The following is a 15,661-nucleotide window of genomic DNA, read 5'->3' as shown; positions in this document are numbered from 1 at the left end:
AGGTGATTACATATGGTTAAAATGATTCAAATGCAGTAAGTATACATGTTTTTCATATAAATATAGTCTATAACTTAATTATTGTCTGTAGTCCACATAATTACACACTTTAGTTACATAAAACATGTGAGTTTTGATGTTATGTACTGTATAGCCTGTATAATAAATAAATATGTAGCCCAATAAGTATAAACTCCAGAGAACTACACAACATGGGGTGGTTCATTTACAAACACAAGTCTAACTTAAGTTTCAGTGTTTTTTGTTAGAAAACAATCACATTGTTACAGCTTAAATTACACAAAATGTCAGAAATCTGCACTGTCATGAACAAAAATTTAAACCTAATTTTTCATGATTTGTTGGATAAACCCACTGAGGTCTGAAATACAACTGCCCATTTTTGATTCCTTTTGAGTTTACGTTTGCATTTCATCCTCAAATTGTTTCTTTTTATTTTTTTCTCCTTGCCTTGTTTGGTATCATCCTTTTCTTCTCACTGAATTTAGTTGTTTTTTTTCACTGACATACTGCATTAGTGTTACTGATCTGAAATCACACAAAGAACTTAAAATCCTAGTAGTATTTTTTACTGTAAAAAACCCACAGACATGTTGAGCAAATATAAATTGTACATTTTGTAAACATATACAACTATTTGTCTAAAAATGCAGCCAATACACCTGCCGTTTTTTCATTTTGTACAACCATTTAAAAATATTACTAACTAAAATGAGAGAACAATCAGGTGTCGCAATAAGATGCCCCACAAATGATGTGTGCCAGTAAAAAATAAGTTTGTCCACCAAAAGACAGAGGAGAACAGCACAGGGATAAACCTGCAGGCCTGACAACAGGAGGTGTATCACTCCGCTGGTTTTCTACTTAGTGACAGTGTTTACATTGCAAATGTGCCTTAGTGACATTCATTAGTGCCCTCACTGACACACAAAACAAAACAACGACTACACAACAGAACAGCTACACAAGACAGCACAACACACTAAGTATACACTCCGCACTAAACGTCACAAATCTCCCACATCTAAAAACTCTCTCTCTCTCTCTCACTCGCTCGCTCTGTCTCGCTGCTGTTACCGTCACTCCCAAAACTCTCCCCTCTTCCTAAACAACCATATCCTACGTGTTGACTTTTTTTTTTAAATTGGTCGACATGGTACATTTTTCCACCAATAGGAAAGAGGTGGCTTTTTTTCCTTTCTTTACTGTTTTCACGCTGTCCTTAGAAAACGCTTAAAACCCACACACACAAAAACGTGACGACAGTATTTAGAAAAAAGCGTGGCTTATATATATTATCATAACTCTGGATTTACTGGCCTGTAATTAAAATTTAAAAACTTTGAAGTCTGAACTTTCAGTGTGGGCTGAGATAGAGACTCAGCGTGGCTGCAGCTTGCTGCTATGTCAGCTTAAATTAGTCATGTGATTTAGAGGTGCAGCGTGTCCGTGGACCACGGAGGGTTAATAACACTCACCTTCCTTCCATTTCCAGAGTGTAACAACCGACCACCTGTGTTGTTCAAAATGTGCTCTGGCACAATCATAAGCATGGCTTGCTACTGAAAACAAGAAAAAAGCCGGTCCTGCTATGGGCTGAACCATTTGTTAACGGTTGAGGGGCGGGACACTCTGCAATATATTCAGTTTTAGCATTTATATTCACTGTTGACTGTAACTACGCTCAAACTGTTAATGCTATCTTATTTTAATAAACAACACTGTCATATGCAAGACTGGGGTGGCACTTGGGGTGGCACGGGATCATTTTAGGATGGCACTTGCCACCCCATGCCACCCTTCTAGATCCGCCCCTGCGTTGCGTACATATAAAAGGGACTGTTTTTGTCCGCTAGAGTGGGATTTTCACGGCATATTCTGCACCACATCTCTGCGCGTTTATCATTTGTTTGAAGCCAGCTAACCTGCTGCAACTACTTTTCCGAGAATACGCGCTTCTTTTGCGGTTCGGACTCCTTCTGACATTTCTTTGGAGGTGGAGGAACACCAAACTAATTGCTTAAAGGAGCTTGCTTCTTCGACATCTTTAAGAGTTCTAAACAAATGTCTGTACACCTCCAGAAAATCTTATGTAAGCAAACTTCTTATCTAGTGCGCGTCTTTTATTTTGACAGCGAATACGCACCTGCGGACCACTTATGTGCACCCCTGGTTATACTGCAGGAGCATCACAAGCATTTAATATGAAACATTGCCAGCTTGGTGAAAAACACAGGGTGATCCTGAGATTTAATAATGAAACAGCAGCTTCAGATAAGACTTTCTGGTAGCTGAGATCAGCACCGTGTTAAGGACGAACACTTTGACCAGACTTTGTGTGTGTACATTTTTATTCACAAAGTTGTTGAAAGTGGGCAAAATCCATCAGAGTATGGATGACATGTCACAGTAAAAGACACTGAATTTAAACAAATGTGATTAAACAGAAGATTTCCAACAAAGACATAACACAGCCAAAAAAAATAAAAGGGTTCAAGTATTTTTAAAAATTCAAAATGAAGATAAAAAACAACTATTTGTATCAAGTTATGCCACATTTTCTCAAATAAAATAAATACAATAAAGTCAAATAGGTATTATTTCAAATAAAAATGTTAGTATAATATATAAGACAATGTTTGGTTTGTAGTGCCACCTTTTGTGTAGGAACACATGAGTAAAAATGTCATTGATCCAGCGTTGATGAATCATATCAAGAAGTCAAAGCCTTTATGCCTTCGACTTTATGGAAGCAGTTTTTTTATCGTTAATTTCTGAACTCTTGTGCTGTTTTTCCCTAACTCAGTAAGCCGTTGCAGAAATTACAAAATAAGCTAAATAGTGCACAGCGTGCGGTTCCTTTTTGTTACCCACTGATCACCGGTTACAAGTTGACTTCTTAAATTAACCTGTTTTATTATTATATCAAACGTCATGTATCTGTTTTTTTCTCAACTCTCTCGCAGATTTCAGACAGGAGAACCAACATTTCACCCTCATTCTTGTTCCACTTTATCTGCTGTATTTGCTTTAAAAGCTTCACCACAATGCCGTGACCCGGATTTGAACCGGGGTTGCTGCGGCCACAACGCAGAGTACTAACCACTATACGATCACGGCTGCTCAGCTGCAGGCTGAACGCCCATGTAGTCAATCACCTCCAATCCACACGAGTCCATTTTAAACCCACTAAGCAGGACTGTACATTTTAAGTTTGACACGTTTAGGTCGTATCAACATTGGAACTACAAACATGTTGTGCTTTTCACTGCCAGTTACAGTCTGGATCTTGCTTTTTTTTTTTTTCTTCTTTTTTTCTTCTTATTTCACCGTAAACACTTGAATCTGCGTGTAACAGCTGACCTGTACGATGTGCAGAAGAGCACCAAAATGTATTTACGGTCAGACCACGCGAGGTCCCAGAGTTAATGCGGATACTGTTACTGTGCCACGTGCGTAAATGTGCGCATCGTAGACACAGAGTTTGAGATCGATATAAAGGAAAAGGCACAATAAAGATTGCAGATGATCATTTTCTGAGCAGCCGTGATCGTATAGTGGTTAGTACTCTGCGTTGTGGCCGCAGCAACCCCGGTTCGAATCCGGGTCACGGCAGAGTGGTTGTGATTTCACTTTGGGGAGCTTCACACTTTAAGTGGTGACTAGTTGTTTGTGTGTGTTTTCATTTTTTGTCTTTTGTTCTCTTCTCACTCTACGTCCTGAGTACTGAGTCGGGATGTAGAGTGAGTACTCAGTACTGTTTTTTTGAGGCAACGAGTTTCCAAACATTTTTTAAGTTATGGGAACTAATTAGACTGTGCCTTTTTATGCCTTTGCCGACCTCTTGTGGTAAGATGTGATCATGTGTTTGCTTTGCTGAATTATTTGGCAGTTGCTGCCTTTAGGCTGCACTGATTGACTGATTGTCCACCTGCTCCAACTGCTTATGAAACATATGTGTAATTGAATAATGATTGAAACAATGATCATTATTCTGATGACAGCACAAAGACAACAGATATTCAAAATGAAATCTCTATTTTCTTTTAAAAACTTTATGCTCATACTTCTACCGCCATGCGGCATCGCCTGTTCTTTGATCAAGCGTTCAGAAACTGAGGAAACCACTGATGAAGGTATCCGTTTAAAAGGTATACTTTGCCTCATTCTCGAGTTATCGCGTGAGAACATTTTCAGAAAACTTGGCCTCTGACTTTTACCTCGAGGTTGAGGAAAATCCTAGTTGTTTCTTTCTTGAGTTATCACATTCACAAGATTTACAGAAATCTAAAAAAGTGTTCCAGTAAATATGTTGTTATACTCAGGGGTGCACATAAGTGGTCCGCAGGTGCGCACTCGCTGTCAAAATAAAAGACGCGCACCAGATAAGAAGTTGCAACGTGCGTTCGCGTACATATAAAAGGGACTGTTTTTGTCCGCTAGAGTGGGATTTTCACGGCATATTCTGCACCACATCTCTGTGTGTTCATCATTTGTTTGAAGCCAGCTCACCTCCTGCAACTACTTTTCCGAGAATACGCGCTTCTTTTGCGGTTCGGACTCCTTCTGACATTTCTTTGGAGGTGGAGGAACACCAAACTAATTGCTTAAAGGAGCTTGCTTCTTCGACATCTTTAAGAGTTCTAAACAAATGTCTGTCCACCTCCAGAAAATCTTATGTAAGCAAACTTCTTATCTAGTGCGCGTCTTTTATTTTGACAGCGAATACGCACCTGCGGACCACTTATGTGCACCCCTGGTTACACTGCAGGAGCATCACAAGCAGTTAATATGAAACATTGCCAGCTTGGTGAAAAACACAGGGTGATCCTGAGATTTAATAATGAAACAGCAGCTTCAGATAAGACTTTCTGGTAGCTGAGATCAGCACCGTGTTAAGGACGAACACTTTGACCAGACTTTGTGTGTGTACATTTTTATTCACAAAGTTGTTGAAAGTGGGCAAAATCCATCAGAGTATGGATGACATGTCACAGTAAAAGACACTGAATTTAAACAAATGTGATTAAACAGAAGATTTCCAACAAAGACATAACACAGCCAAAACAAATAAAAGGGTTAAAGTATTTTTAAAAATTCAAAATGAAGATAAAAAACAACTATTTGTATCAAGTTATGCCACATTTTCTCAAATAAAATAAATATAATAAAGTCAAATAGGTATTAATTCAAATAAAAATCTTAGTATAATATATAAGAAAATGTTTGGTTTGTAGTGCCACCTTTTGTGTAGGAACACATGAGTAAAAATGTCATTGATCCAGCGTTGATGAATCATATCAAGAAGTCAAAGCCTTTATGCCTTCGACTTTATGGAAGCAGTTTTTTTATCGTTAATTTCTGAACTCTTGTGCTGTTTTTCCCTAACTCAGTAAGCCGTTGCAGAAATTACAAAATAAGCTAAATAGTGCACAGCGTGCGGTTCCTTTTTGTTACCCACTGATCACCGGTTACAAGTTGACTTCTTAAATTAAACTGTTTTTATTATTACATCAAACGTCATGTATCTGTTTTTTTCTCAACTCTCTCGCAGATTTCAGACAGGAGAACCAACATTTCACCCTCATTCTTGTTCCACTTTATCTGCTGTATTTGCTTTGAAAGCTTTACCACAATGCCGTGACCCGGATTCGAACCGGGGTTGCTGCGGCCACAACGCAGAGTACTAACCACTATACGATCACGGCTGCTCAGCTGCAGGCTGAACGTCCATGTAGTCAATCACCTCCAATCCACACGAGTCCATTTTAAACCCACTAAGCAGGACTGTACATTTTAAGTTTGACACGTTTAGGTCGTATCAACATTGGAACTACAAACAAGTTGTGCTTTTTACTGCCAGTTACAGTCTGGATCTTGCTTCTTCTTTTTTTCTTCTTATACAGCAACCCCGGTTCGAATCCGGGTCATGGCAGAGTGGTTCTGATTTCATACTTTAAGTGGTGACTAGTTGTTTGTGTGTGTTTTCATTTTTTTCTTTTGTTCTCTTCTCACTCTACGTCCTGAGTACTGAGTCGGGATGTAGAGTGAGTACTCAGTACTGTTTTTTGAGGCAACGAGTTTCCAAACATTTTTTAAGTTATGGGAACTAATTAGACTGTACCTTTTTATGCCTTTGCCGACCTCTTGTGGTAAGATGTGATCATGTGTTTGCTTTGCTGAATTATTTGGCAGTTGCTGCCTTTAGGCTGCACTGATTGACTGATTGTCCACCTGCTCCAACTGCTTATGAAACATATGTGCAATTGAATAATGATTGAAACAATGATCATTATTCTGATGACAGCACAAAGACAACAGATATTCAAAATGAAATCTCTATTTTCTTTTAAAAACTTTATGCTCATACTTCTACCGCCATGCGGCATCGCCTGTTCTTTGATCAAGCGTTCAGAAACTGAGGAAACCACTGATGAAGGTATCCGTTTAAAAGGTATACTTTGCCTCATTCTCGAGTTATCGCGTGAGAACATTTTCAGAAAACTTGGCCTCTGACTTTTACCTCGAGGTTGAGGAAAATCCTAGTTGTTTCTTTATTGAGTTATCACATTCACAAGATTTACAGAAATCTAAAAAAGTGTTCCAGTAAATATGTTGTTATACTCAGGGGTGCACATAAGTGGTCCGCAGGTGCGCACTCGCTGTCAAAATAAAAAACGCGCACCAGATAAGAAGTTGCAACGCACGTTCGCGCAGGGGCGGATCTAGAGAAATTTTCTTAGGGTGGCAAAGAAATCAAATGGGGTGGCAAATTCAAAGCCTTTTTTTCCCCCAAACACATATGCAGGTGATTACATATGGTTAAAATGATTCAAATGCAGTAAGTATACATGTTTTTCATATAAATATAGTCTATAACTTAATTATTGTCTGTAGTCCACATAATTACACACTTTAGTTACATAAAACATGTGAGTTTTGATGTTATGTACTGTATAGCCTGTATAATAAATAAATATGTAGCCCAATAAGTATAAACTCCAGAGAACTACACAACATGGGGCGCTTCATTTACAAACACAAGTCTAACTTAAGTTTCACAGTGTTTTTTGTTAGAAAACAATCACATTGTTACAGCTTAAATTACACAAAATGTCAGAAATCTGCACTGTCATGAACAAAAATTTAAACCTAATTTTTCATGATTTGTTGGATAAACCCACTGAGGTCTGAAATACAACTGCCCATTTTTGATTCCTTTTGAGTTTACGTTTGCATTTCATCCTCAAATTGTTTCTTTTTATTTTTTTCTCCTTGCCTTGTTTGGTATCATCCTTTTCTTCTCACTGAATTTAGTTGTTTTTTTTCACTGACATACTGCATTAGTGTTACTGATCTGAAATCACACAAAGAACTTAAAATCCTAGTAGTATTTTTTACTGTAAAAAACCCACAGACATGTTGAGCAAATATAAATTGTACATTTTGTAAACATATACAACTATTTGTCTAAAAATGCAGCCAATACACCTGCCGTTTTTTCATTTTGTACAACCATTTAAAAATATTACTAACTAAAATGAGAGAACAATCAGGTGTCGCAATAAGATGCCCCACAAATGATGTGTGCCAGTAAAAAATAAGTTTGTCCACCAAAAGACAGAGGAGAACAGCACAGGGATAAACCTGCAGGCCTGACAACAGGAGGTGTATCACTCCGCTGGTTTTCTACTTAGTGACAGTGTTTACATTGCAAATGTGCCTTAGTGACATTCATTAGTGCCCTCACTGACACACAAAACAAAACAACGACTACACAACAGAACAGCTACACAAGACAGCACAACACACTAAGTATACACTCCGCACTAAACGTCACAAATCTCCCACATCTAAAAACTCTCTCTCTCTCTCTCTCACTCGCTCGCTCTGTCTCGCTGCTGTTACCGTCACTCCCAAAACTCTCCCCTCTTCCTAAACAACCATATCCTACGTGTTGACTTTTTTTTTTAAATTGGTCGACATGGTACATTTTTCCACCAATAGGAAAGAGGTGGCTTTTTTTCCTTTCTTTACTGTTTTCGCGCTGTCCTTAGAAAACGCTTAAAACCCACACACACAAAAACGTGACGACAGTATTTAGAAAAAAGCGTGGCTTATATATATTATCATAACTCTGGATTTACTGGCCTGTAATTAAAATTTAAAAACTTTGAAGTCTGAACTTTCAGTGTGGGCTGAGATAGAGACTCAGCGTGGCTGCAGCTTGTTGCTATGTCAGCTTAAATTAGTCATGTGATTTAGAGGTGCAGCGTGTCCGTGGACCACGGAGGGTTAATAACACTCACCTTCCTTCCATTTCCAGACTGTAACAACCAACCACCTGTGTTGTTCAAAATGTGCTCTGGCACAATCATAAGCATCGCTTGCTACTGAAAACAAGAAAAAAGCCGGTCCTGCTATGGGCTGAACCATTTGTTAACGGTTGAGGGGCGGGACACTCTGCAATATATTCAGTTTTAGCATTTATATTCACTGTTGACTGTAACTACGCTCAAACTGTTAATGCTATCTTATTTTAATAAACAACACTGTCATATGCAAGACTGGGGTGGCACTTGGGGTGGCACGGGATCATTTTAGGATGGCACTTGCCACCCCATGCCACCCTTCTAGATCCGCCCCTGCGTTGCGTACATATAAAAGGGACTGTTTTTGTCCGCTAGAGTGGGATTTTCACGGCATATTCTGCACCACATCTCTGCGCGTTTATCATTTGTTTGAAGCCAGCTAACCTGCTGCAACTACTTTTCCGAGAATACACGCTTCTTTTGCGGTTCGGACTCCTTCTGACATTTCTTTGGAGGTGGAGGAACACCAAACTAATTGCTTAAAGGAGCTTGCTTCTTCGACATCTTTAAGAGTTCTAAACAAATGTCTGTCCACCTCCAGAAAATCTTATGTAAGCAAACTTCTTATCTAGTGCGCGTCTTTTATTTTGACAGCGAATACGCACCTGCGGACCACTTATGTGCACCCCTGGTTATACTGCAGGAGCATCACAAGCATTTAATATGAAACATTGCCAGCTTGGTGAAAAACACAGGGTGATCCTGAGATTTAATAATGAAACAGCAGCTTCAGATAAGACTTTCTGGTAGCTGAGATCAGCACCGTGTTAATGACGAACACTTTGACCAGACTTTGTGTGTGTACATTTTTATTCACAAAGTTGTTGAAAGTGGGCAAAATCCATCAGAGTATGGATGACATGTCACAGTAAAAGACACTGAATTTAAACAAATGTGATTAAACAGAAGATTTCCAACAAAGACATAACACAGCCAAAAAAAATAAAAGGGTTAAAGTATTTTTAAAAATTCAAAATTAAGATAAAAAACAACTATTTGTATCAAGTTATGCCACATTTTCTCAAATAAAATAAATATAATAAAGTCAAATAGGTATTAATTCAAATAAAAATGTTAGTATAATATATAAGACAATGTTTGGTTTGTAGTGCAACCTTTTGTGTAGGAACACATGAGTAAAAATGTCATTGATCCAGCGTTGATGAATCATATCAAGAAGTCAAAGCCTTTATGCCTTCGACTTTATGGAAGCAGTTTTTTTATCGTTAATTTCTGAACTCTTGTGCTGTTTTTCCCTAACTCAGTAAGCCGTTGCAGAAATAACAAAATAAGCTAAATAGTGCACAGCGTGCGGTTCCTTTTTGTTACCCACTGATCACCGGTTACAAGTTGACTTCTTAAATTCACCTGTTTTATTATTATATCAAACGTCATGTATCTGTTTTTTTCTCATCTCTCTCGCAGATTTCAGACAGGAGAACCAACATTTCACCCTCATTCTTGTTCCACTTTATCTGCTGTATTTGCTTTAAAAGCTTCACCACAATGCCGTGACCCGGATTCGAACCGGGGTTGCTGCGGCCACAACGCAGAGTACTAACCACTATACGATCACGGCTGCTCAGCTGCAGGCTGAACGTCCATGTAGTCAATCACCTCCAATCCACACGAGTCCATTTTAAACCCACTAAGCAGGACTGTACATTTTAAGTTTGACACGTTTAGGTCGTATCAACATTGGAACTACAAACATGTTGTGCTTTTCACTGCCAGTTAGAGTCTGGATCTTGCTTTTTTTTTTTTTTCTTTTTTTCTTCTTATTTCACCGTAAACACTTGAATCTGCGTGTAACAGCTGACCTGTACGATGTGCAGAAGAGCACCAAAATGTATTTACGGTCAGACCACGCGAGGTCCCAGAGTTAATGCGGATACTGTTACTGTGCCACGTGCGTAAATGTGCGCATCGTAGACACAGAGTTTGAGATCGATATAAAGGAAAAGGCACAATAAAGATTGCAGATGATCATTTTCTGAGCAGCCGTGATCGTATAGTGGTTAGTACTCTGCGTTGTGGCCGCAGCAACCCCGGTTCGAATCCGGGTCACGGCAGAGTGGTTGTGATTTCACTTTGGGGAGCTTCACACTTTAAGTGGTGACTAGTTGTTTGTGTGTGTTTTCATTTTTGTCTTTTGTTCTCTTCTCACTCTACGTCCTGAGTACTGAGTCGGGATGTAGAGTGAGTACTCAGTACTGTTTTTTGAGGCAACGAGTTTCCAAACATTTTTTAAGTTATGGGAACTAATTAGACTGTGCCTTTTTATGCCTTTGCCGACCTCTTGTGGTAAGATGTGATCATGTGTTTGCTTTGCTGAATTATTTGGCAGTTGCTGCCTTTAGGCTGCACTGATTGACTGATTGTCCACCTGCTCCAACTGCTTATGAAACATATGTGCAGTTGAATAATGATTGAAACAATGATCATTATTCTGATGACAGCAGAACAGATATTCAAAATGAAATCTCTATTTTCTTTTAAAAACTTTATGCTCATACTTCTACCGCCATGCGGCATCGCCTGTTCTTTGATCAAGCGTTCAGAAACTGAGGAAACCACTGATGAAGGTATCCGTTTAAAAGGTATACTTTGCCTCATTCTCGAGTTATCGCGTGAGAACATTTTCAGAAAACTTGGCCTCTGACTTTTACCTCGAGGTTGAGGAAAATCCTAGTTGTTTCTTTCTTGAGTTATCACATTCACAAGATTTACAGAAATCTAAAAAAAGTGTTCCAGTAAATATGTTGTTATACTCAGGGGTGCACATAAGTGGTCCGCAGGTGCGCACTCGCTGTCAAAATAAAAGACGCGCACCAGATAAGAAGTTGCAACGCACGTTCGCGCAGGGGCGGATCTAGAGAAATTTTCTTAGGGTGGCAAAGAAATCAAATGGGGTGGCAAATTCAAAGCCTTTTTTTCCCCCAAACACATATACAGGTGATTACATATGGTTAAAATGATTCAAATGCAGTAAGTATACATGTTTTTCATATAAATATAGTCTATAACTTAATTATTGTCTGTAGTCCACATAATTACACACTTTAGTTACATAAAACATGTGAGTTTTGATGTTATGTACTGTATAGCCTGTATAATAAATAAATATGTAGCCCAATAAGTATAAACTCCAGAGAACTACACAACATGGGGTGGTTCATTTACAAACACAAGTCTAACTTAAGTTTCACAGTGTTTTTTGTTAGAAAACAATCACATTGTTACAGCTTAAATTACACAAAATGTCAGAAATCTACACTGTCATGAACAAAAATTTAAACCTAATTTTTCATGATTTGTTGGATAAACCCACTGAGGTCTGAAATACAACTGCCCATTTTTGATTCCTTTTGAGTCTACGTTTGCATTTCATCCTCAAATTGTTTCTTTTTATTTTTTTCTCCTTGCCTTGTTTGGTATCATCCTTTTCTTCTCACTGAATTTAGTTGTTTTTTTTCACTGACATACTGCATTAGTGTTACTGATCTGAAATCACACAAAGAACTTAAAATCCTAGTAGTATTTTTTACTGTAAAAAACCCACAGACATGTTGAGCAAATATAAATTGTACATTTTGTAAACATATACAACTATTTGTCTAAAAATGCAACCAATACACCTGCCGTTTTTTCATTTTGTACAACCATTTAAAAATATTACTAACTAAAATGAGAGAACAATCAGGTGTCGCAATAAGATGCCCCACAAATGATGTGTGCCAGTAAAAAATAAGTTTGTCCACCAAAAGACAGAGGAGAACAGCACAGGGATAAACCTGCAGGCCTGACAACAGGAGGTGTATCACTCCGCTGGTTTTCTACTTAGTGACAGTGTTTACATTGCAAATGTGCCTTAGTGACATTCATTAGTGCCCTCACTGACACACAAAACAAAACAACGACTACACAACAGAACAGCTACACAAGACAGCACAACACACTAAGTATACACTCCGCACTAAATGTCACAAATCTCCCACATCTAAAAACTCTCTCTCTCTCTCTCTCTCACTCGCTCGCTCTGTCTCGCTGCTGTTACCGTCACTCCCAAAACTCTCCCCTCTTCCTAAACAACCAAATCCTACGTGTTGACTTTTTTTTTTAAATTGGTCGACATGGTACATTTTTCCACCAATAGGAAAGAGGTGGCTTTTTTTCCTTTCTTTACTGTTTTCGCGCTGTCCTTAGAAAATGCTTAAAACCCTGTTGTGGAAGTTTTTCCACTTAAATAAAGCCTGCAGACGAGCGGTGAGCGGTAGCTAACATTCTTTAATTCAAACACACAAAGACATACAAACAAGCTTGTGGAGGGCCTGCATGTCTGCGGGGCAGGGACAGCAGAGTCTCACTGAGAGTAGTGTGTCTCTCAGTTAAATACTTTCTCCATGAACAAAAGGCAGTACACAGCTGTTTCACACCTTCCCAGAGTCCTTGCAGAGACAAAAGAATCTTCCTGTGAAGTGGTCTGCCTCCCCCAACTTCCTAACTAGACCCCCACCATTTGTCTTACAGTATGGGTGTCAGACATGTTAAAATCCAGTGGCACCAAGGCATTACAATAAAATAATGTGATTAATACATAAGTGAAAGAAATTCCTATACAATCCCACCCTTTGATTCTCAAATCAAGAATCACATTAAAAACCAGAATTTCTTTCCCGACATTCTGTATATCACATCAACATTATTTTACACTTAAAGGAGTTTCACACTGTGTATCCTAACTTCACTGGTCTCCCACCACCCTTTGTTCATCTTTAAACTTCCCCCCAATCTAAGCTTTCACATGCTAATGGCAACAACAATGATACAGAGGAAAGGTCTTTTCCAGAGTGTCAAAGTACTTTGCATGGCAAAGTGAAAAAGCATTAGATGGTCATTCTCAGTTCCCGATCATGGCTCCTGGTGTCTGTGCAATTTACAGAGTTGTAATTCCAACGCTGATCTCCCTCTGTGCTGTCACCTTTGGAGCTTGGCACGCTCTCTCCATCCCTCGATTTCCATTCCAACGCGGCTGTAGATTTAAGGCAGAGCACGTCGTACACCTTAGTTGTCTTCCTCAACGTCAACGTAGAAAACTCTTTCATTTTATTTAAGATTTTGCTGTTTAAAATCTCCTCGTGACAATCCTTTGGAAGCCCAGTGGTGTAGCCCACTGTCGTTTGTCTGCTGTCCTGCAGATGATCCCTGCTTCTCACTGGTCCTGTTGAAGCGTTCTCTCCCGGTCGTGGTCTGTATCTGCGTCAATCCTTCCATATCCCTCATGTCACGGTCTCTGTAATTTAAAAATGAAAGCTTCCACGGAAAACCCTCTTTTGCCCTATGTCAGCTTAGCACAATTAGACATGCACAATGAAGTTGTGCATTGTCTCTTAAAAATTCCCAGGGATTCCCCCTGGAGTAGTTTCACTCCAGGCCCTGTCTTAAGAAAAGGTAAAACATTAGCCAGCGGTGTGTCCTGCTGTAAATCATGTGATTGGATCATATGATTAGCCCTCTGCTGTGAAAAAGTGATGTTAGCGCAGCGCATCTGTATGCACACTTTCTCACAGTGACCTCTGCACTGTAAACAATACAAGGTCATGAAAACACACCGCTGGTAAATTCAAAGACACAGAAAGTGGCGATTAAAGGTTAAGTCTGCATGCCCCAAAGGTCACGCAACCTGTTGCTGTCATCTTTCTGCTCCTGTAAAAAGAAACATACATACATACATCCACCCTTTTGTCAGGTCAAGGTGGAGGTGCAATCTTGCATTCTGGTGTCAAGTCAGTCAAAGCTTTTGTCAGTCCAGTCAGTCCCCATTTTTTATTTGCTGACAGTAGAACCTCTCGTGACGCAATAAGTTTCTACTGCCAGCAATGACGTCATTTCAAAAAAAGAAAAATAATTTAGACTGGATTACATCGCTGAATCCTTTTTGGCAGGGACTTGTTTTCTGATTGTCCCAAATAAGTGGCTTTCTCCCGAGCCCATTTAAATTTTTTGGAGAAACTCACTTGCGATTGTTCAACATGTTGTGTAGCGCTTTCGATCCCGATCTTGCAGGCCTGCTTGAAAAGAGAAAATTGCCAAACAAAATCTCAGTGCACTGTTAAAAATCAAAAAATATGAAGGCCTTGTTTTAGAAGTTGTCTAAGCATACTCTCTTGAATTATAGATCAAAACAAAACTAATTGGCAGTTTCAAAGTGGTACCAAAATAAAATGCAAAATCCCCAAAACTTTCATTCACCAGTCACACACCTCACACAACAATATTCTATTAGATAATGAGTTTTGTTTCCCCCATGTAACCAGATGTGTGTTATGATAAGACCTCCCCCACACATCAGAAACCAGAAACTCAATAATCTACTAGTCCCCACTCATCTGACCCCCTGCAGCATTCTGTTCACCCCTGCAATGATTCAATCATCCTTCCCCAAAATAATACTAGTTCACTAGTCTATGTATCACTTCTTAACCCACTAAGTGAACCGGACAAGATGATGGTGACAGCAATGCATGCTTAAAATGCTATTTGGTCTTCATGAGCTTCATCGCATGTGTGTTTGTGTTAGTAGGATTAATGCATTTTCTGTTTGTGTAATTTTTGTGTACCTCTCTCTTTGCGGTGCTCCAGACACTTTTCAATTCTCCACGCAAGGCAGTCGTTTTTTCTTCCCAGTTTCCTAAACCCAAATTTCAGTTCCCACACTAAAACAGCCATGTTCTCCCCTGCTCCTTCCACTGTGGTCTCATCTCATCTCTCCCCCTTTGCAGCAGTCCAGTGAGTCAGTTGTCTTTCAGCTTTGTCCTGTGTTCTCCACTGTCTCATCTTGCCATTTTGCTCCAAGGGTGGCAAATGTCCAACTCAGACAGTCTTTTCAAAGGTCCATTCACACACAGTGAAGTTGCAGCTCGTTGGAAATGCGCATCCATCCATCCAGTCATGATGATGCCATTTTTCTCCTTGCTGTCACTGTCTTGCACAGCTGCTGCTGCTGGACCTTTTCTTCACTGCTCAGGGTGCTGCTGTGAGTTCTTGAGATCCATCTCGTTGTTCTGGAACTGCATTTCTTGTCTTCAGGGAGAGATTCTTGGAGCTTGTGTTCTCAGGGTGACAAACACATGGAAGTTAAGCTGTAAAACAATTCAGCCAGAATTTGGCTTGAGTGTTTCTAATGATGTTAACCTATAATTTCTTCTGACTGCTGAACGTGGAAAATTGATCCGGGTCTGCTCTTCACCTGCAAGTGACACACTGAG

General features: G+C 39.4%; 4 non-coding genes across 4 annotated transcripts; 2 read left to right on the top strand and 2 right to left on the bottom strand.

The window, feature by feature from the left end:
- Positions 1–3,564: 3,564 nt before the first annotated feature.
- trnah-gug (transfer RNA histidin (anticodon GUG)) lies at positions 3,565–3,636 on the top strand. Its single transcript has one exon. It is a non-coding gene; the product is annotated as a tRNA-His (tRNA).
- A 2,021-nt stretch (positions 3,637–5,657) lies between these two features.
- On the bottom strand, positions 5,658–5,729 carry trnah-gug (transfer RNA histidin (anticodon GUG)). The gene has a single exon. It is a non-coding gene; the product is annotated as a tRNA-His (tRNA).
- Positions 5,730–9,900: 4,171 nt separating this feature from the next.
- trnah-gug (transfer RNA histidin (anticodon GUG)) lies at positions 9,901–9,972 on the bottom strand. The gene has a single exon. It is a non-coding gene; the product is annotated as a tRNA-His (tRNA).
- Positions 9,973–10,393: 421 nt separating this feature from the next.
- Positions 10,394–10,465, top strand: trnah-gug (transfer RNA histidin (anticodon GUG)). Its single transcript has one exon. It is a non-coding gene; the product is annotated as a tRNA-His (tRNA).
- The last annotated feature ends 5,196 nt before the right edge of the window (positions 10,466–15,661 follow it).

Source organism: Pelmatolapia mariae, linkage group LG22 (genome assembly GCF_036321145.2).
Source record: "Pelmatolapia mariae isolate MD_Pm_ZW linkage group LG22, Pm_UMD_F_2, whole genome shotgun sequence".
In the NCBI taxonomy this organism is placed as follows: domain Eukaryota; kingdom Metazoa; phylum Chordata; class Actinopteri; order Cichliformes; family Cichlidae; genus Pelmatolapia; species Pelmatolapia mariae.
This window is presented reverse-complemented; position numbering and strand designations above follow the sequence as displayed.